A 19393-nucleotide genomic window follows, 5' to 3' on the forward strand; every position below is an offset into this window, starting at 1 on the left:
TTGTTGTGTGGTATAAGGGGTGACAAACTGATGAGAGGATTATTGATACCGGGGAGTGCTGGTAAGAATGTGAAGGTGCTGGGTTATATGGATGATATTGTGGTGGTGAGTGATAATATGGCTAGCATGAACAGGGCAAAATTGTGGTTAGATTTTTTCTGTGGGGCGTCTGCGTTTAAAGTTAATTGGAATAAGTGTGTCTTTAAGTGTTTTGGGGATAAGGAGGTAAGGATGGATGGGGTGGAATGCGAAGTGGGTGCAATCAAAATTTTAGGGATCCAGTTTAATGATGATTTGAAAGGGAATGAAAGTTGGAATGAGTGCGGGACTCGGATTGAACGAAAGCTGAATTTTTGGAGGACGCGTGAGCTGACTTTAGTGGGGAAGGTGCTGGTTGTGAAAGCGGTTATTTTACCTATTGTGTTGTTTTGTGCGAATGTGTTTCCGTTTGCGGTGAGAAACGTGAAAAAGGCGGAGAAAATGTGTTTTACTTTTTTGTGGGGTAGTAGAATGGAGAAATTGAAAAGGGAATATGTGTATAAGTCATGTGTGCATGGGGGATTGGGGTTTCCGAATTTTCAGGTTTTCTTAGGGCTTAGCTATATTAAAATTTTGATTGTGTTGTTGGGGAAAGGGAATAAGGCTGGATGTATGGTACGGTATATGGCTGGATGGATGTTGTATGGGCTAAAATGGATAGAATGGGATGCAAGTGTGCCTGTGGCTTTTAAGTGTCCAGCATGGTATATGAAAGTAGAAAAATTTGTGATTGATTTTGATTTGTTAAGTGTACCTGTGAGTGACTTTAGGGAAAAGAAGAAAGTGATGAGAAGAATAGATGCGGGAGAATTGGTGTGCAATATTGGTGGTTTGAGGACGGATGAGGCTTTGACAGTTTGGAAGAAGATGGGAGTGAAGGGTATGTCAAATAAGCAGCATGATGTGGTATGGATGGCTTTGCATGATATTTTACCGGTGAGACAAGTACAGAAGAGGCGTGAATTGATTAGGTATGAGGTGTGTCCAAGGGATGGTTGTGGGTCAAGTGAGTCAGTGAGGCATATGATGTGGGACTGTGATTATGCATATAATGTATGGAAAGGTGTAGGAGGTTTGTGCAAAGAATTGGCTGGTGTGACTTTTGTAGACTGGCGAGTGGCAATGTTTGGTATGGGTGCTTCTAGTAAGGTTAAGGAGAGAATAATGTGGTTGATTATGGCGTGTGTGATGGAGAGTTTATGGGATGTGCGGAATTTGTGGGTGTTTAGGAGAAAGTTTGTGTCAGTTAATGAATGTTTGAGGTTGATATTGGCTAGGTTGTATGTAATATATCTTTGGGATAGACAGCATGGTGGTGACTTAGATAGTGAGGGAGTATGGAAGTTTAAGAAGTGGAGATTCTTGGTAAAAGTTTAGTATGCGATTATATGTAAATAAGTGTATAGTATATGTAAATAAGTATGTAAATAGGTGTGTATAGGTGGTGTATAATTTTGTAATATTACTGTTTTTTTTGGTGTTTAAAATGACAATAGGACCATTATGATGAAATGGTTGGAGAAGCGTTTATGCTTGAAACAGTTTATGCTGTTTTTTACGCTTTTAACCATCTGAATGGTTTTAAAAAAAAAAAAAAAAAAAAAAAAAAAAAAAAAAAAAATCTGTTCTTATCAGTTTAATATCTGATACGTCCCCTATCTGGGGACCATATATTAAATGGATTTTTAGAACAGGGAGATGGAAAAAGAGCTTGCTCTGTCCTCTCCAGGCATTGACCTGGTATTGCAGTGCCTCCAGGTTCAGTGCACCCCCTAATGAGTTTGCAAAAAACAGAGCAAAAGAATGAAGAAGGAAACAAGCCGGCTGCACCTGAAACTACTGTGTTGCAAGAAACATCCCTCCCTCGAGTGTGTTGTGCGCAGGTGGACCGACCCCGAAAAATTAGCCCCCGAGTGTGGCTACGAAAAGTTTGTTTGTCCAAGACTTGCTGGCCTCTGTTGCCATGGCAACCAACTGCCAGACTTGTTTACAACTTGGCTGCCGGGCCAGTGCTGGTGATGTCATCGCGGGACGTGATGTCATCAAGGCTTTGCTGCTATACACAGCTGCCAGCACAACAAGCAGCTCAGTTGCAGCCGGTCAAGCGACCGAGCAGGTAGGTGGAAAGGTAGGTGCCGTTTATTAAACCGTTTCCTTTGTATTTCCTGGTGGCCGATGGCCGATGTATCCTGCTGATGCTGCCTGCCTACGGCTCCAGCTGGGAGAATTCACCCTCCATGTTCTTTGATAGATAGATTAGATACATTAGATAAGATAGATAGATAGATAGATAGATAGATAGGTAGGTAGGTAGGTAGGTAGGTACTAATAATAAGCTAGCCAGCTAGGCAGCCAGCCACAGAGACAGCCAGCCAGCTACAGAGACAGCCAGCCAAAGAGCTAGCTGCATGTCATGTATGCCAGACAGAGACGGAGACAGAGACAGAGACGTGTATGTCTGCCATCCATCAGGTGGAAGCAGACGCAGTGTGATTGGGGGGTGGAGCTATTCAGATTTGAGAGCAGAAAGGAAGACAGAGGCAGTGCTAGGCAATAGGAGATGCAGTGTGAAAGCACGTCCGGTCCGCCATCTGAGAGGGTGGAGCGCATAATAGGGTATGTATGTATGTCTGGCTTCGCCTTAACAAGAAGGACGTGGTGTCCGAGAAGGGGAGTTTTCGGGAAACCGTTGTGGCCATCGCTTCTCGGCCTTTTGGCTAAGATCAAGTGTAGTATCTACAGGAGATCTGGTCAGAAGGTGCCTGGGGTACCCGACCTGTCGGCCTTGGAGGATTACCTCCTTGTTGCTATTGGCAGGCGGCTTAGTCCCCAGGCAACGGGAAGCGATCACACCTACCTGCATATGCAGGGGAGGTGCTGCGTGTTGCTGTGAGGAGCCTTTTCTTGGAGTTGGAGATCATGGAAGCTGTGAATCAGGATGGATCGTCGGATGGAGAAGTACCAGTGTATGCTAGAATTCGTAATGGAGTTCGCTTCATCCTGAGAGATCCCGAGAAGAAAGCATTGGGTCTTGCTTTCGTAGTGGAGGAACTTGTCTTCAAGCTGTTGGGAATACAGAGGAACCAAGTACTGGCGATGCTGGAGTTCCCAAAGAGAGGGTGTTATGACCTGGTTTTGAGTTCGGAGGAGGATTTCAGCTTTTTCGAGGGTAAGCTTGAATGTGTGAAAGGGCATGTAGTACTAAATGGTGTTGATATACTATTCCATTTTCCGAGGAGAGACCGTTTGATTACAGTCCGAATGTACAGCCCTTATGTTCCGGAAGAAGAGGTTGCTGCCTTTCTGTCCAAGTATTGTGAAGTGGTCACCTCGAAAGGGAAGGTACTAAATCAGTATGGGTTATGGACCATGAAGAGGAAGTTTGCGGTCAAATTTAAGGTAATGGAGGACGGGAAATTGTGTGTCCCGCCAGGGAGGTTTAAAATTGGCCCGATTAATGGGGACTTGTTTTACGTGGGTATGGAAGACTTCTGCCGTAAGTGCAAGCGATATGGACACTTAAAAGACCATTGTACAGTATTATGGTGCGGAAGATGTCAGAAGGAGGGGCACATGGCTGACACATGTGAGCAGGTTAAAAAATGCCATTTGTGTGGTAGCCCGGAACATTTGTATGCTTCGTGTCCAACGAAGAAGAAGAGAGGTAGGGAAAAAGAGGAGGAGGAAACTGAAGGTGCAACTAGAGGTGAAGAGAGTCCCCGGAAGCAGGAGGAAGAGATGGACCTTTCTGTGAAAAGAACACCTAAAGAGGGGAAGAGTAAGGAAGAGACGGAGGGTATAAGTAGAGGCAAGGATAGTCCTCAGCAAGAGGAAGAAATGGACATTGCAGTTAGAAGAGTGCCAAAAGTAAGGGAGAAGGTCCCAACAGAAGTGGAGAGTGCTCCTGTAGAGCCGGAAGTGAAAAGAAAAATGGTAAGATCCCTCACGGAAGAGGAACGTAGGGACTATGCAATAGTCTCACGACACCTTTGGGACCATATAGAATCCATTGATAAGAGGTTTCCGTTAACAACTTTATACGAAAAAGTGGCCTTGCATTTGGAAAGACAGGGAAGGAGGTTTTATGAAACTTATTGTGTACCACCGGATATTGCAGAGAAAATAGAAAAGTCTGGGTCAAGATCAATTATTATTATAAGGTTATTATCCTTTTTTGCATACAAGGGAGGTATGAGAGCCTGAGGCTATGTTCTGTGGCATGGAGTTTGTTTTGGTTTGTTTGTTTTTTTAAAAGAATAAAAGTGACCATGATGATGAGATGGTTGGAGTAATATCGGAAGATATAAGCAGTTTTCTGTTTGTATCGTTTTTAACCATTCTGAATGGTTTTAAAAAAAAAAAAAAAAAAAAAAAAAAAAAAAAAAAAAATATGTTCTTATCAGTTTAATATCTGATACGTCCCCTATCTGGGGACCATATATTAAATGGATTTTTAGAACAGGGAGATGGAAAAAGAGCTTGCTCTGTCCTCTCCAGGCATTGACCTGGTATTGCAGTGCCTCCAGGTTCAGTGCACCCCCTAATGAGTTTGCAAAAAACAGAGCAAAAGAATGAAGAAGGAAACAAGCCGGCTGCACCTGAAACTACTGTGTTGCAAGAAACATCCCTCCCTCGAGTGTGTTGTGCGCAGGTGGACCGACCCCGAAAAATTAGCCCCCGAGTGTGGCTACGAAAAGTTTGTTTGTCCAAGACTTGCTGGCCTCTGTTGCCATGGCAACCAACTGCCAGACTTGTTTACAACTTGGCTGCCGGGCCAGTGCTGGTGATGTCATCGCGGGACGTGATGTCATCAAGGCTTTGCTGCTATACACAGCTGCCAGCACAACAAGCAGCTCAGTTGCAGCCGGTCAAGCGACCGAGCAGGTAGGTGGAAAGGTAGGTGCCGTTTATTAAACCGTTTCCTTTGTATTTCCTGGTGGCCGATGGCCGATGTATCCTGCTGATGCTGCCTGCCTACGGCTCCAGCTGGGAGAATTCACCCTCCATGTTCTTTGATAGATAGATTAGATACATTAGATAAGATAGATAGATAGATAGATAGATAGATAGATAGATAGATAGGTAGGTAGGTAGGTAGGTAGGTAGGTACTAATAATAAGCTAGCCAGCTAGGCAGCCAGCCACAGAGACAGCCAGCCAGCTACAGAGACAGCCAGCCAAAGAGCTAGCTGCATGTCATGTATGCCAGACAGAGACGGAGACAGAGACAGAGACGTGTATGTCTGCCATCCATCAGGTGGAAGCAGACGCAGTGTGATTGGGGGGTGGAGCTATTCAGATTTGAGAGCAGAAAGGAAGACAGAGGCAGTGCTAGGCAATAGGAGATGCAGTGTGAAAGCACGTCCGGTCCGCCATCTGAGAGGGTGGAGCGCATAATAGGGTATGTATGTATGTCTGGCTTCGCCTTAACAAGAAGGACGTGGTGTCCGAGAAGGGGAGTTTTCGGGAAACCGTTGTGGCCATCGCTTCTCGGCCTTTTGGCTAAGATCAGCGATCCCACCTACTTGCTTGCCAAGGGAGGTGTTTTTGTTCCTGTTCGGTGTGCTGGCGGAGGCGATATTTTGAAGATGGATGCAACCAATATGGATGGAACCACGGCAGAAGAAGTCCCGGCTTATGCAAAGATTAGAAACGGATGTCGTTTTACGTTAAAAGATCCGGGAAAGAAAGAATTGGGCTTGGTCTTCTTGGTGGAAGAGGTTCTGTTTAAGCTCCTTGGGTTACAGCGGAGTCAAGTTTTGGCCTTGTTGGAGTTCCCAAAGCGTGGTGTATACGACCTGGTGTTGGCTTCAGAAGAGGATTACAGCTTTCTGATGGGTAAGATCGAATGTTGCAAGGGAAATGTTATATTGAATGGTATTGATATAATGTCTCATTTCCCGAGGAGAGAAAGACTGATCACGGTGCGGATGTACAGCCCCTATGTGAACGAAGAGGAAATTGCGGTTTTTCTGGCAAAGTACTGCGAGGAAATTGCTCCAAAAGGAAAAGTCTTAAATCAGTTCGGACTTTGGACAATGAAGTGGAGGTTTGCTGTGAAGTTCAAAGTGTTGGAGAATGGGAAACTGTGTATGCCTCCAGGACGTTTCAGGATTGGAGCTGTTAATGGAGACTGTTTTTTTGCAGGCATGGACGACTTTTGTCGTAAATGTAAAAAGTATGGACATTTGAAGGAACATTGTACTGTGATATTTTGCACAAAATGTCAAACAGAGGGGCATGTGGCTGAGTCATGCAATCAGAAGAAGGTGTGCCATTTGTGTGGGAGTGCAGAGCACCTGTACGCTGTTTGTCCACTTAGAAGGAAGCGGGGGAGGGAGAAGGAGGAAGGGCAGGAAGCAGCTGGAGGGAGTGAGAGTCCTCAGCAGGAGGAGAGTATGGACCCTTCAGTTAGAAGGACTCCTAGGGAGGTGGAGAGAGTTCCCAGAGAGGAGGAGAAAAGGAAAAAGACAGTAAGGTCCCTATCAGAGGAAGGGAGAAGGGATCGTAGTATTGTGTCTCAGGATGTATGGGATGATATAGAGTCATTAGAAAAGAGGAGTTTCTATGGTCGGGTGGGAGAAAAAGTTAGAGTTAGTTTGGGGAAAGAGAGTGAAGGGTTTTTTGAGACTTATCAAATGCCTTGTGAGATAATGAAGCGATTAGAAGAGTGTAAGTCTATCTCGCCGACTATGCTTCGTATATTGACTTATTTTGCGTTTAAGGGAGGTTTGCGAGCTTGATGAAATTATGTTGGTTTCTTTTCTTTTTGTTATTTAAAGGGAAGATAGATATGGGTTTTGTTTTTTGTGGGTTTTGGTTTTTTTTCCCCGTTTTTGTTATGTACATTGTAATGTAAATTTAATTTTGTTATGGATATGTGAGTTTGATCTGTGTTATGTTTTTGATTTGTGAAAATTCTTTTATTTTGTAAATAATTTTGTTTTGAATAAAATTGTTGATATCCCCTTTGTGGGATAGCCAACTTAAAAAAAAAAAAAAAAATCTGTTCTTATCAGTTTAATATCTGATACGTCCCCTATCTGGGGACCATATATTAAATGGATTTTTAGAACAGGGAGATGGAAAAAGAGCTTGCTCTGTCCTCTCCAGGCATTGACCTGGTATTGCAGTGCCTCCAGGTTCAGTGCACCCCCTAATGAGTTTGCAAAAAACAGAGCAAAAGAATGAAGAAGGAAACAAGCCGGCTGCACCTGAAACTACTGTGTTGCAAGAAACATCCCTCCCTCGAGTGTGTTGTGCGCAGGTGGACCGACCCCGAAAAATTAGCCCCCGAGTGTGGCTACGAAAAGTTTGTTTGTCCAAGACTTGCTGGCCTCTGTTGCCATGGCAACCAACTGCCAGACTTGTTTACAACTTGGCTGCCGGGCCAGTGCTGGTGATGTCATCGCGGGACGTGATGTCATCAAGGCTTTGCTGCTATACACAGCTGCCAGCACAACAAGCAGCTCAGTTGCAGCCGGTCAAGCGACCGAGCAGGTAGGTGGAAAGGTAGGTGCCGTTTATTAAACCGTTTCCTTTGTATTTCCTGGTGGCCGATGGCCGATGTATCCTGCTGATGCTGCCTGCCTACGGCTCCAGCTGGGAGAATTCACCCTCCATGTTCTTTGATAGATAGATTAGATACATTAGATAAGATAGATAGATAGATAGATAGATAGATAGATAGATAGGTAGGTAGGTAGGTAGGTAGGTACTAATAATAAGCTAGCCAGCTAGGCAGCCAGCCACAGAGACAGCCAGCCAGCTACAGAGACAGCCAGCCAAAGAGCTAGCTGCATGTCATGTATGCCAGACAGAGACGGAGACAGAGACAGAGACGTGTATGTCTGCCATCCATCAGGTGGAAGCAGACGCAGTGTGATTGGGGGGTGGAGCTATTCAGATTTGAGAGCAGAAAGGAAGACAGAGGCAGTGCTAGGCAATAGGAGATGCAGTGTGAAAGCACGTCCGGTCCGCCATCTGAGAGGGTGGAGCGCATAATAGGGTATGTATGTATGTCTGGCTTCGCCTTAACAAGAAGGACGTGGTGTCCGAGAAGGGGAGTTTTCGGGAAACCGTTGTGGCCATCGCTTCTCGGCCTTTTGGCTAAGATCAAGTGTAGTATCTGTTCTTATCAGTTTAATATCTGATACGTCCCCTATCTGGGGACCATATATTAAATGGATTTTTAGAACAGGGAGATGGAAAAAGAGCTTGCTCTGTCCTCTCCAGGCATTGACCTGGTATTGCAGTGCCTCCAGGTTCAGTGCACCCCCTAATGAGTTTGCAAAAAACAGAGCAAAAGAATGAAGAAGGAAACAAGCCGGCTGCACCTGAAACTACTGTGTTGCAAGAAACATCCCTCCCTCGAGTGTGTTGTGCGCAGGTGGACCGACCCCGAAAAATTAGCCCCCGAGTGTGGCTACGAAAAGTTTGTTTGTCCAAGACTTGCTGGCCTCTGTTGCCATGGCAACCAACTGCCAGACTTGTTTACAACTTGGCTGCCGGGCCAGTGCTGGTGATGTCATCGCGGGACGTGATGTCATCAAGGCTTTGCTGCTATACACAGCTGCCAGCACAACAAGCAGCTCAGTTTGCAGCCGGTCAAGCGACCGAGCAGGTAGGTGGAAAGGTAGGTGCCGTTTATTAAACCGTTTCCTTTGTATTTCCTGGTGGCCGATGGCCGATGTATCCTGCTGATGCTGCCTGCCTACGGCTCCAGCTGGGAGAATTCACCCTCCATGTTCTTTGATAGATAGATTAGATACATTAGATAAGATAGATAGATAGATAGATAGATAGATAGATAGATAGATAGGTAGGTAGGTAGGTAGGTACTAATAATAAGCTAGCCAGCTAGGCAGCCAGCCACAGAGACAGCCAGCCAGCTACAGAGACAGCCAGCCAAAGAGCTAGCTGCATGTCATGTATGCCAGACAGAGACGGAGACAGAGACAGAGACGTGTATGTCTGCCATCCATCAGGTGGAAGCAGACGCAGTGTGATTGGGGGGTGGAGCTATTCAGATTTGAGAGCAGAAAGGAAGACAGAGGCAGTGCTAGGCAATAGGAGATGCAGTGTGAAAGCACGTCCGGTCCGCCATCTGAGAGGGTGGAGCGCATAATAGGGTATGTATGTATGTCTGGCTTCGCCTTAACAAGAAGGACGTGGTGTCCGAGAAGGGGAGTTTTCGGGAAACCGTTGTGGCCATCGCTTCTCGGCCTTTTGGCTAAGATCAAGTGTAGTATCTGTTCTTATCAGTTTAATATCTGATACGTCCCCTATCTGGGGGACCATATATTAAATGGATTTTTAGAACAGGGAGATGGAAAAAGAGCTTGCTCTGTCCTCTCCAGGCATTGACCTGGTATTGCAGTGCCTCCAGGTTCAGTGCACCCCCTAATGAGTTTGCAAAAAACAGAGCAAAAGAATGAAGAAGGAAACAAGCCGGCTGCACCTGAAACTACTGTGTTGCAAGAAACATCCCTCCCTCGAGTGTGTTGTGCGCAGGTGGACCGACCCCGAAAATTAGCCCCCGAGTGTGGCTACGAAAAGTTTGTTTGTCCAAGACTTGCTGGCCTCTGTTGCCATGGCAACCAACTGCCAGACTTGTTTACAACTTGGCTGCCGGGCCAGTGCTGGTGATGTCATCGCGGGACGTGATGTCATCAAGGCTTTGCTGCTATACACAGCTGCCAGCACAACAAGCAGCTCAGTTGCAGCCGGTCAAGCGACCGAGCAGGTAGGTGGAAAGGTAGGTGCCGTTTATTAAACCGTTTCCTTTGTATTTCCTGGTGGCCGATGGCCGATGTATCCTGCTGATGCTGCCTGCCTACGGCTCCAGCTGGGAGAATTCACCCTCCATGTTCTTTGATAGATAGATTAGATACATTAGATAAGATAGATAGATAGATAGATAGATAGATAGGTAGGTAGGTAGGTAGGTAGGTAGGTAGGTACTAATAATAAGCTAGCCAGCTAGGCAGCCAGCCACAGAGACAGCCAGCCAGCTACAGAGACAGCCAGCCAAAGAGCTAGCTGCATGTCATGTATGCCAGACAGAGACGGAGACAGAGACAGAGACGTGTATGTCTGCCATCCATCAGGTGGAAGCAGACGCAGTGTGATTGGGGGGTGGAGCTATTCAGATTTGAGAGCAGAAAGGAAGACAGAGGCAGTGCTAGGCAATAGGAGATGCAGTGTGAAAGCACGTCCGGTCCGCCATCTGAGAGGGTGGAGCGCATAATAGGGTATGTATGTATGTCTGGCTTCGCCTTAACAAGAAGGACGTGGTGTCCGAGAAGGGGAGTTTTCGGGAAACCGTTGTGGCCATCGCTTCTCGGCCTTTTGGCTAAGATCAAGTGTAGTATCTTGTCTTACTGAACTGCCTTGACTTGACGGCTCAGGTCCTGGGGTACCCCCTGCACTCGGCCTTTGGGCATCGGCGATTTAATTCGTCTTAAGCTCACTGCAGCTATTGGGTGTAGGGCTATTCCCCAGGAACGAGAGTGAACCTTCCTCTCGGCCTGCTGCTCGATTGTCCTGTGCCCGACGGTTTGACCGGAGAACCACTTCGATCCCGCCTACCGACGAACGATCGACGAAGACGCCCCGGAACCCCGAGAAGGACGACGCTGAACCCCGAAGAAGCCGGCGACGAGGATTTGCATCTCTCCGCCCCCTTCGACGAGGATCTGCATAGCTCCGCCCACCAGGAAAGAGCTCGACCGGGAGAAGCGATGGCCTCTTCAGCACCAGCACCGGAGATGAAGAAGACCCAGCAGAAGGAAGCGAGGAAGAGCCAGGAGGCCCGGGTCGTGGATGCCTCTTCCTCTGCCGCCCCAGCTCAGCCGACGACCAGCAAGGCTGCGGATCCAGGCGTCCCTACACTGCGGCCCTGGATGCGCACTACGGTGGCCATGCGACTGAAGAAGGTGGATGGTAGAGAGCCGGACATGTCTGAGGACGTGTTCGCTAAGAAGATGGTCCTGGACCAGGGTTTCTCCAAGGCTGAAACCCTCAGCATTTTCTTCTTCACGGGGATCTTCTATGTGACATTTGCCTCCTTCAACACCTGCAGGAGGTACTGGGAGGCGGTAAAGGCAGCGAGGCCCGAATCCCCTTTCTCTCGCTTTGTAAGCAACTGCTTAATCCAAAGGGAGGAGAGGCGGGTGACGGTTTCAATCCTTAACCCGTACATCCCAGGCAAGGACATCGCCACATTCCTTGCAAGGTACTGCACAGTGGTCAAGGAACCCTCCAAGATCCTGAGCAGCCTTGGATTCTGGACTGGCAAGTGGTCGGTGGTCGTGAGGCTCAACAGGGATGAGTCATCGGACGACGGTTTCCAGCACCTGCCTCAGGCTTTCTCTTTGGGTGACGCTCCAGGCTTCATCTATTACCCGGATATGCCGCAGATCTGCAGGAGATGCAGCAAGAAGGGTCATCAGGCGAAGGACTGCAGCGAAGATTCCTGTAGAGTTTGCCGAGTGCCGGGGCACGGGACCAAGGACTGTCCGAAGGCAAAAACCTGCAACCTCTGCGGCCATGCGGACCACAGCTACAGGGCCTGCCCCCAGAGGGAAAAGAGAACGTGGGCATCCGTGGTTGCCAAAGCTCCGACCGGCCAGCAGCCGGCCGTAGCCCAAGCAGCGCAGAAGCCCAAGGAGAAGGAGAAGAAGAAGAAGGAGGGTAAGAGGACGACGGCCCCTAACCCTCCCCCCACCCCCGCCCTCCCTACCCCTTCCCCCTCCCCTCCTTCCCCCCCTCCCCCCTCTCCCTCCCCGCCCACCCCCACTGAGGAATCCCTCCCCTATCCCATTGCCTCAGTGGGCCCCCTGTCCCCCCGCCCCTACCCCCACCCTCCCACCCCACTCCCCCAACCCAGCAAGCACTAACCTTTCCTCCCGCTGCTGTGGTTCTCTCCTTGGAGGATTTTCCCCCTCTTGTCCCCACAGTGGTTCCCGACAGGAAGAGGAAAGTGAGGGACAGCCCGTCGGCTGAGACCTCCAAGAAAAAGATCATCGAGGTCTGCGAAGATGACCTCCCGGAGGAAAGCGACATGGATCAGGTGGTGGAGAATCTGGTCGACGAACCGGAGGCTTTCGACTTCGAGGACGTCCCAGAGAATGCACACCTGAAAGAGGCGCTGGAGGAGTGCATACGGGAATGGGTCGGGCCGGCGGGCCCCGAAGAAGAGGATCCGCCCGACCGGAGTGGTATCGTATGAGTCTGTGACTAACCCTTTTCTTTTCTCCCCATGGCTAATCTTTCCATCTTTAGCTTAAATGTGCGGAGTATGAGAGATAGGTCTAGATTCCAGACAGTTCTTTCATTTTTAAATGCTCAGTTGTGCGATGTGTATATGTTGCAGGAATGTGCTCTGTCCTCTTCTAGGTCCTACAACCATCTGGCCAGGCAGTGGTCCCACGGTCCCTCCTACTGGTCCGGCGGGGGCGACTGTAAGTCCGCAGGGGTCGCCATCCTGATCAGGGGAGGCAACTTTACACTTGATTCTGTTCAGGAGCTTGTCTGTGGCAGATTGCTAATTGCAGACGGCTCTTGGGCGGGGGAGCCCGTAAGGCTCATCAATGTGTATGCCTCTCCTGAGAAGGGTGCGCGTCTGGAACTATTCCAGGCCCTGCGGGCCCAGCTCGCAACCTCCAGGGCTGTAGTGTTGGGTGGGGACTTCAACTGCCCCATTGAAGCGGACGGACGCAGTTCTGGGACATCTGTCAAGTTGGATGTCACATCCAAACTGCTCATCGAGATGGTGACTGAAGCATCCTTGCAGGACGTTGTTGGGTCCATCGGGAACGGCTCTGTTAATTATACATGGAGCCGCCCCGATGGCTCGCTCCGTTCTCGGATTGACTTTGTGTTTGCCTCTCGAGCAGTCAGGCAGACTAGGCACTCTATGGTTCCCTGCTTCTTCTCTGACCACAGGGCCATTCTGTTTCAAGGGGTTCTGGGCCATGGTTTCCCATCTGGCCCAGGCTCTTGGAAGCTGAATTGTGCTCTACTGGCTCAGGAGGAGGTTCTGGAGGAGCTTAGAGAGGCCTACATCGTATGGCGCAACGATAAATGTATGTTTGAGCGTGTTAGTGATTGGTGGGAATTTGTTAAGGCTCAATTTCGCAGTTTCTTTCAGGCCAAGAGTCGTCAACAGGCGTGCGGAAGAAAGAGGGACTTCAGGAGGCTGCAGCGCGAGCTGCGGTCACTGCAAGACCTTCTCCGGTGCGGCTGGGACGTGAAGGAGGAGCTGGAGGAGACCAAAAAGAGCTTGCAAAGGCACTTTGAGGAGGAATCCAAGCGAATCGTCTTCCGTTCCAAGGTGGAGAACCTGGAGAAGGGTGAGAAATGTAACTCGTTCTTTTTCAGGAAACTCCACGCCGGCCACACGCCCCTGACTGAGCTGCGGGATGAGACCGGAAGTTTGCGGAAGGCAAAGAGGACGTGATGGGGGTTGTCACTAGCTTCTACCGCAGCCTCTACTCCCCGAAGACCACCGACTCCGAAGTGGCCGACGAGTTCCTGTCAGGTATCACTAACGTTTGTTGATCCCGCAGGTGCGTCGGCCATGGACGCCCCCTTGACGGTGGGGGAGCTGCTCTCTGCCGCTAAATCCTTTAGGCCTGGCAGGACCCCCGGGCAGTGATGGTCTCCCAGCGGAGCTCTATGTAGCGCTGGGGGATCTCATTTGCCCGGACCTGTTGGAGCTGTACGAGGAGATGGTGGTGGAGGGTAGAATGCCTCCGTCGTTGAGGGAGGGTACGATCACGATCCTGTATAAGCGGAAGGGGGAGAGATGTGACTTGAAAAAATTGGCGTCCCATCTCTCTCTTGAACGTGGACTACAAGATCCTCGCCAAGGTGCTGGCCAACCGGCTGAAGAAGGTCATCGGTCAGGTCGTCCATCTGGACCAGACCTGTGGCATTCCCGGCCGCAGGATCGCAGACAGCCTCGCCCTAGTGAGGGACACGGTCCATTACATCCAAAGCCGCCGTGCACACGCGGCCCTGGTCAGCCTTGATCAGGAGAAGGCTTTCGACCGGGGTCTCTCACGAGTTCATGGGCAGGGCACTGCGTAGGTTAGGACTTGGTGATATGTTTTGTCGTTTTGTTAACATTATGTATTTTGATATTTTCAGCAGGGTACTGGTGAACGGCTGGAAGACTGACCCCTTTCCGGTTCTTTCTGGGGTCAGACAAGGCTGCCCTCTCTCACCTCTCCTTTTTGTTTGTGTTATAGAATCCTTCGCGGAGGCTATACGGCAGAACGGAGAGATCAGAGGGATCACCGTACCCGGACCCGATCGACACGAGGTCAAGTGCTCGCTGTACATGGACGACGTGACCGTCTTCTGCGCTGACCAGCGTTCGGTGACCGCACTCGTCCAGACCTGCGAGAAGTTCGGAAAGGCTTCAGGGGCAAGGTCAACTGCGGGAAGTCGGAGGCTATGCTCTTCGGGGAGTGGCACCTGGCTTCCTCCGCCCCCTTTCCCGTTTACCATCAAACCGGACTTCATCAAGATCCTTGGAGTCTGGTTCGGAAAGGAAGGCGCGGCCCTCAAGTCCTGGGAAGAGCGATTGGCTAAGGTCAATACGAAGATCGGGCTGTGGAGCCTCAGACACCTCACCATTGAGGGCAAAGCATTGGTCCTGAGGAACGAAGTTCTGCCTGTGCTTCAGTACACCGCACAGGCCTGGCCCCCCCATGTCACCGTCTGCAGGGCCATCACCAGGACCGTGTTTTGTTTCATCTGGGGCTCCAAAATGGACAGAGTGAAGCGCTCCGTGATGTACAAGGAACCCCGCAAGGGCGGAAAAGGTGTTCCGGATATCCCTACCTTGCTGCGGGCAGCCTTCGTATGTGACTGTGTGCGGAGGACTCTGCAACAGAAAAATGGCTCTGCGGGCAGGTCCATGTCTCGCCTGTTCCTCCTCCCCCTCTGGAGGGGTCTGAGCTTGGACAATTTGGACAGCTCCATCCCTTACAACTGGCACACTCCCTGGTTCTACGGGGGCGTCGTCAAGTTTGTGAGGGAACACCAACTGGAGGGACTCAAGCCCGACTTGTGGAAGCCAAAAACTGTCCACAAGCTCATCAGAGCACAGGACTCTATGGAGCTCGTTCCAGGGCTCACTGCCGGCCACCGCAGAGACTGTATGGACAAATGTGGCTTCGGCGAAGCTGACCAACGGGCACAAGGACTTGTCTTGGATGGCCATTCAGGGGGGACTGCCCTTGAGGTCATTCATGCATGCCCGCAACCTGTGCAAAACGCGGTACTGCCCCCGGTGCCCCTTCGTGGAGGAAACATCTTTGCACCTCTTTTGGCAGTGTCCGTTTGCTCAGGGCCTGTTGGACGCCCTGGAACTTGAACTCAGTGACTGTGTGCCCAGGAACAGGCTAACGCACTGCGCGGTGCTGTACGGCCTGTTCCCTGGGAATTTCGGCGATGAGGCAACCCGGGAGGCCTGGCGCCTTATGAACTGTTTTAGGACGCTATATGGCTTGCCAGGAACCGCCTCATTCTGAAGAAGGAGAGGATGTCCTTTCTGGACTGCCGCAGGCTGGTCCACAGCCTGCTCAGAGACTATTCCATCATGGACAGAACGGACCAGGAAGAAGAGGATTGATACCCCTCTCCTTCCCCCTCTCCCCTTGTGTTGTGTCGTCTTTCAATAAAGCTTCGGGCCTGTGATTTCCCCTCCCTACCCCCCTCTTTCCCACCCCCCCCTTACCCCATCACTTGTCTGTATTGCTTTATTGTTTGTTGTTTTAGGATTGTTAAGGTATGCGGGAATGCTAGTGTAGCGGGTGGTACGATGTATAGCGTAGGGAGCCTGTGCTGTATGTTGTACCATGGTGCTGAGTATGTAGTGTCTTATTTATTGAACTGTGCTGCGTCACAGTTTATGTATGCCTGACGACGACTGATTGTAATAAAGATATTTTCAATCAAAAAATCTGTTTCTTATCAGTTTAATATCTGATACGTCCCCTATCTGGGGACCATATATTAAATGGATTTTTTAGAACAGGGAGATGGAAAAAGAGCTTGCTCTGTCCTCTCCAGGCATTGACCTGGTATTGCAGTGCCTCCAGGTTCAGTGCACCCCCTAATGAGTTTGCAAAAAAACAGAGCAAAAGAATGAAGAAGGAAACAAGCCGGCTGCACCTGAAACTACTGTGTTGCAAGAAACATCCCTCCCTCGAGTGTGTTGTGCGCAGGTGGACCGACCCCGAAAAATTAGCCCCCGAGTGTGGCTACGAAAAGTTTGTTTGTCCAAGACTTGCTGGCCTCTGTTGCCATGGCAACCAACTGCCAGACTTGTTTACAACTTGGCTGCCGGGCCAGTGCTGGTGATGTCATCGCGGGACGTGATGTCATCAAGGCTTTGCTGCTATACACAGCTGCCAGCACAACAAGCAGCTCAGTTGCAGGCCGGTCAAGCGACCGAGCAGGTAGGTGGAAAGGTAGGTGCCGTTTATTAAACCGTTTCCTTTGTATTTCCTGGTGGCCGATGGCCGATGTATCCTGCTGATGCTGCCTGCCTACGGCTCCAGCTGGGAGAATTCACCCTCCATGTTCTTTGATAGATAGATTAGATACATTAGATAAGATAGATAGATAGATAGATAGATAGATAGGTAGGTAGGTAGGTAGGTAGGTACTAATAATAAGCTAGCCAGCTAGGCAGCCAGCCACAGAGACAGCCAGCCAGCTACAGAGACAGCAGCCAAAGAGCTAGCTGCATGTCATGTATGCCAGACAGAGACGGAGACAGAGACAGAGACGTGTATGTCTGCCATCCATCAGGTGGAAGCAGACGCAGTGTGATTGGGGGGTGGAGCTATTCAGATTTGAGAGCAGAAAGGAAGACAGAGGCAGTGCTAGGCAATAGGAGATGCAGTGTGAAAGCACGTTCCGGTCCGCCATCTGAGAGGGTGGAGCGCATAATTAGGGTATGTATGTATGTCTGGCTTCGCCTTAACAAGAAGGACGTGGTGTCCGAGAAGGGGAGTTTTCGGGAAACCGTTGTGGCCATCGCTTCTCGGCCTTTTGGCTAAGATCAAGTGTAGTATCTGTTCTTATCAGTTTAATATCTGATACGTCCCCTATCTGGGGACCATATATTAAATGGATTTTTAGAACAGGGAGATGGAAAAAAGAGCTTGCTCTGTCCTCTCCAGGCATTGACCTGGTATTGCAGTGCCTCCAGGTTCAGTGCACCCCCTAATGAGTTTGCAAAAAACAGAGCAAAGAATGAAGAAGGAAACAAGCCGGCTGCACCTGAAACTACTGTGTTGCAAGAAACATCCCTCCCTCGAGTGTGTTGTGCGCAGGTGGACCGACCCCGAAAAATTAGCCCCCGAGTGTGGCTACGAAAAGTTTGTTTGTCCAAGACTTGCTGGCCTCTGTTGCCATGGCAACCAACTGCCAGACTTGTTTACAACTTGGCTGCCGGGCCAGTGCTGGTGATGTCATCGCGGGACGTGATGTCATCAAGGCTTTGCTGCTATACACAGCTGCCAGCACAACAAGCAGCTCAGTTGCAGCCGGTCAAGCGACCGAGCAGGTAGGTGGAAAGGTAGGTGCCGTTTATTAAACCGTTTCCTTTGTATTTCCTGGTGGCCGATGGCCGATGTATCCTGCTGATGCTGCCTGCCTACGGCTCCAGCTGGGAGAATTCACCCTCCATGTTCTTTGATAGATAGATTAGATACATTAGATAAGATAGATAGATAGATAGATAGATAGATAGATAGGTAGGTAGGTAGGTAGGTAGGTAGGTACTAATAATAAGCTAGCCAGCTAGGCAGCCAGCCACAGAGACAGCCAGCCAGCTACAGAGACAGCCAGCCAAAGAGCTAGCTGCATGTCATGTATGCCAGACAGAGACGGAGACAGAGACAGAGACGTGTATGTCTGCCATCCATCAGGTGGAAGCAGACGCAGTGTGATTGGGGGGTGGAGCTATTCAGATTTGAGAGCAGAAAGGAAGACAGAGGCAGTGCTAGGCAATAGGAGATGCAGTGTGAAAGCACGTCCGGTCCGCCATCTGAGAGGGTGGAGCGCATAATAGGGTATGTATGTATGTCTGGCTTCGCCTTAACAAGAAGGACGTGGTGTCCGAGAAGGGGAGTTTTCGGGAAAACCGTTGTGGCCATCGCTTTCTCGGCCTTTTGGCTAAGATCAAGTGTAGTACCTGTTGCTGCACTTGTTTCGAAGTCAAGAGGTGTCTGGGGTACCCGTCCTGTCGGCCTTGGGGGATTGTCCCCATGCTGCTATAGGCAGGCGGCTTAGTCCCCAGACAACGGGTTGCGATCGCCTCCTGCGATCTTCGGATCAAGGGAGGGCGGAGCGGAGCGTTGCGGAGCGGAGCTTTACGGAGCGAAGCAGAGCGTTACGTTGCGTACCATCGAGAACCATGGATGCGGATCCAGGTTCCGTACCGGCTTATGCCCGGATTAAGAACACTGTGCGAGTCATACTCACAGGTGATACGGAAGCCACTCGAGGGCTGAAGTTTGTCGTGGAGGACGTGCTCATGGGAATTTTTAACATCAGAAGCGACCAGATATTACCAGACTCCTGGCGATATTGGAGAGTTCCCTAAGAGAGGCTACTACGACCAGTGATGAGCTTCACGAGGAGGAGGATACAGCTGTTCTGGCGTAAGCTGGAATGGGGGAAAGGGAATGCATGTTAATGTGAACTGATGTGATCTCTCATTTCCGAGGAGGTACAGTATAGTGACTGTCGGATGTATAGCCCGTTATGTCCAGAGGAGGAGATATCTGCGTTTCTGGAAGTTTTGTGAAGAACATCATCGCCAAAGGGGAAAATCTGAACCAATATGGTCTTGGTCGATGAAGTGGAAATCTGCGTCAAATTTAAAGAACTGGAAGATGGGAGTCTGTGTGTCCCACCAGGACGCTTTAAGATTGGGTCGTGTCAACGGTGACTGTTTTACGCCGGCATGGAGGATTTCTGCAGGAAATGTGAAAAATATGGACATTTAAAGGACAAATTGTGAAGCATTATGGTGTGGAGGTGTCAAAGAGAAAGGACAATTGCCCAATACGTGTGATCAATTGAAAAAAATGTCATTTATGTGGTAGTGTTGAACACTGTATACGGCCTTTTGCCCTATCAACAAAGAAAAGGAGTAGGGAAAAAGAAAAAGAAGAGTTGAGGGGGTAAGTGAAAGCGAGGATGTTCCCAGTCGAGGGAAAAGCCTGACCTCTCTGTCAAGAGAGGTCAAGGACTGTAGAAGAAAAGAAGTAGTAAGACCCCTGTCAGAAGAACGAGAGAAAAGATTACCGTAACAGTTGTCAAAA

The 19393-nt window shown here is 49.6% G+C and overlaps 4 non-coding genes and 6 pseudogenes across 4 annotated transcripts; all 10 read left to right on the plus strand.

Annotated features, from left to right (window-relative positions):
- Positions 1 to 1595: 1595 nt before the first annotated feature.
- Positions 1596 to 1813, plus strand: LOC138780477 (U2 spliceosomal RNA; annotated as a pseudogene).
- Positions 1814 to 2736: 923 nt separating this feature from the next.
- On the plus strand, positions 2737 to 2875 carry LOC138780486 (U2 spliceosomal RNA; annotated as a pseudogene).
- Positions 2876 to 4362: 1487 nt separating this feature from the next.
- Positions 4363 to 4581, plus strand: LOC138780479 (U2 spliceosomal RNA; annotated as a pseudogene).
- Positions 4582 to 7001: 2420 nt separating this feature from the next.
- On the plus strand, positions 7002 to 7196 carry LOC138780473 (U2 spliceosomal RNA). The gene has a single exon (XR_011361327.1). It is a non-coding gene; the product is annotated as a U2 spliceosomal RNA (small nuclear RNA).
- A 931-nt stretch (positions 7197 to 8127) lies between these two features.
- LOC138780464 (U2 spliceosomal RNA) lies at positions 8128 to 8318 on the plus strand. Its single transcript, XR_011361319.1, has one exon. It is a non-coding gene; the product is annotated as a U2 spliceosomal RNA (small nuclear RNA).
- Positions 8319 to 9250: 932 nt separating this feature from the next.
- Positions 9251 to 9442, plus strand: LOC138780466 (U2 spliceosomal RNA). The gene has a single exon (XR_011361321.1). It is a non-coding gene; the product is annotated as a U2 spliceosomal RNA (small nuclear RNA).
- A 930-nt stretch (positions 9443 to 10372) lies between these two features.
- Positions 10373 to 10515, plus strand: LOC138780484 (U2 spliceosomal RNA; annotated as a pseudogene).
- A 5481-nt stretch (positions 10516 to 15996) lies between these two features.
- Positions 15997 to 16169, plus strand: LOC138780480 (U2 spliceosomal RNA; annotated as a pseudogene).
- A 926-nt stretch (positions 16170 to 17095) lies between these two features.
- Positions 17096 to 17287, plus strand: LOC138780465 (U2 spliceosomal RNA). The gene has a single exon (XR_011361320.1). It is a non-coding gene; the product is annotated as a U2 spliceosomal RNA (small nuclear RNA).
- Positions 17288 to 18218: 931 nt separating this feature from the next.
- LOC138780487 (U2 spliceosomal RNA) lies at positions 18219 to 18366 on the plus strand (annotated as a pseudogene).
- Positions 18367 to 19393: the final 1027 nt, after the last annotated feature.

The sequence above is a fragment of the Dendropsophus ebraccatus genome, unplaced genomic scaffold, assembly GCF_027789765.1.
Source record: "Dendropsophus ebraccatus isolate aDenEbr1 unplaced genomic scaffold, aDenEbr1.pat pat_scaffold_830_ctg1, whole genome shotgun sequence".
Lineage (NCBI taxonomy): Eukaryota > Metazoa > Chordata > Amphibia > Anura > Hylidae > Dendropsophus > Dendropsophus ebraccatus.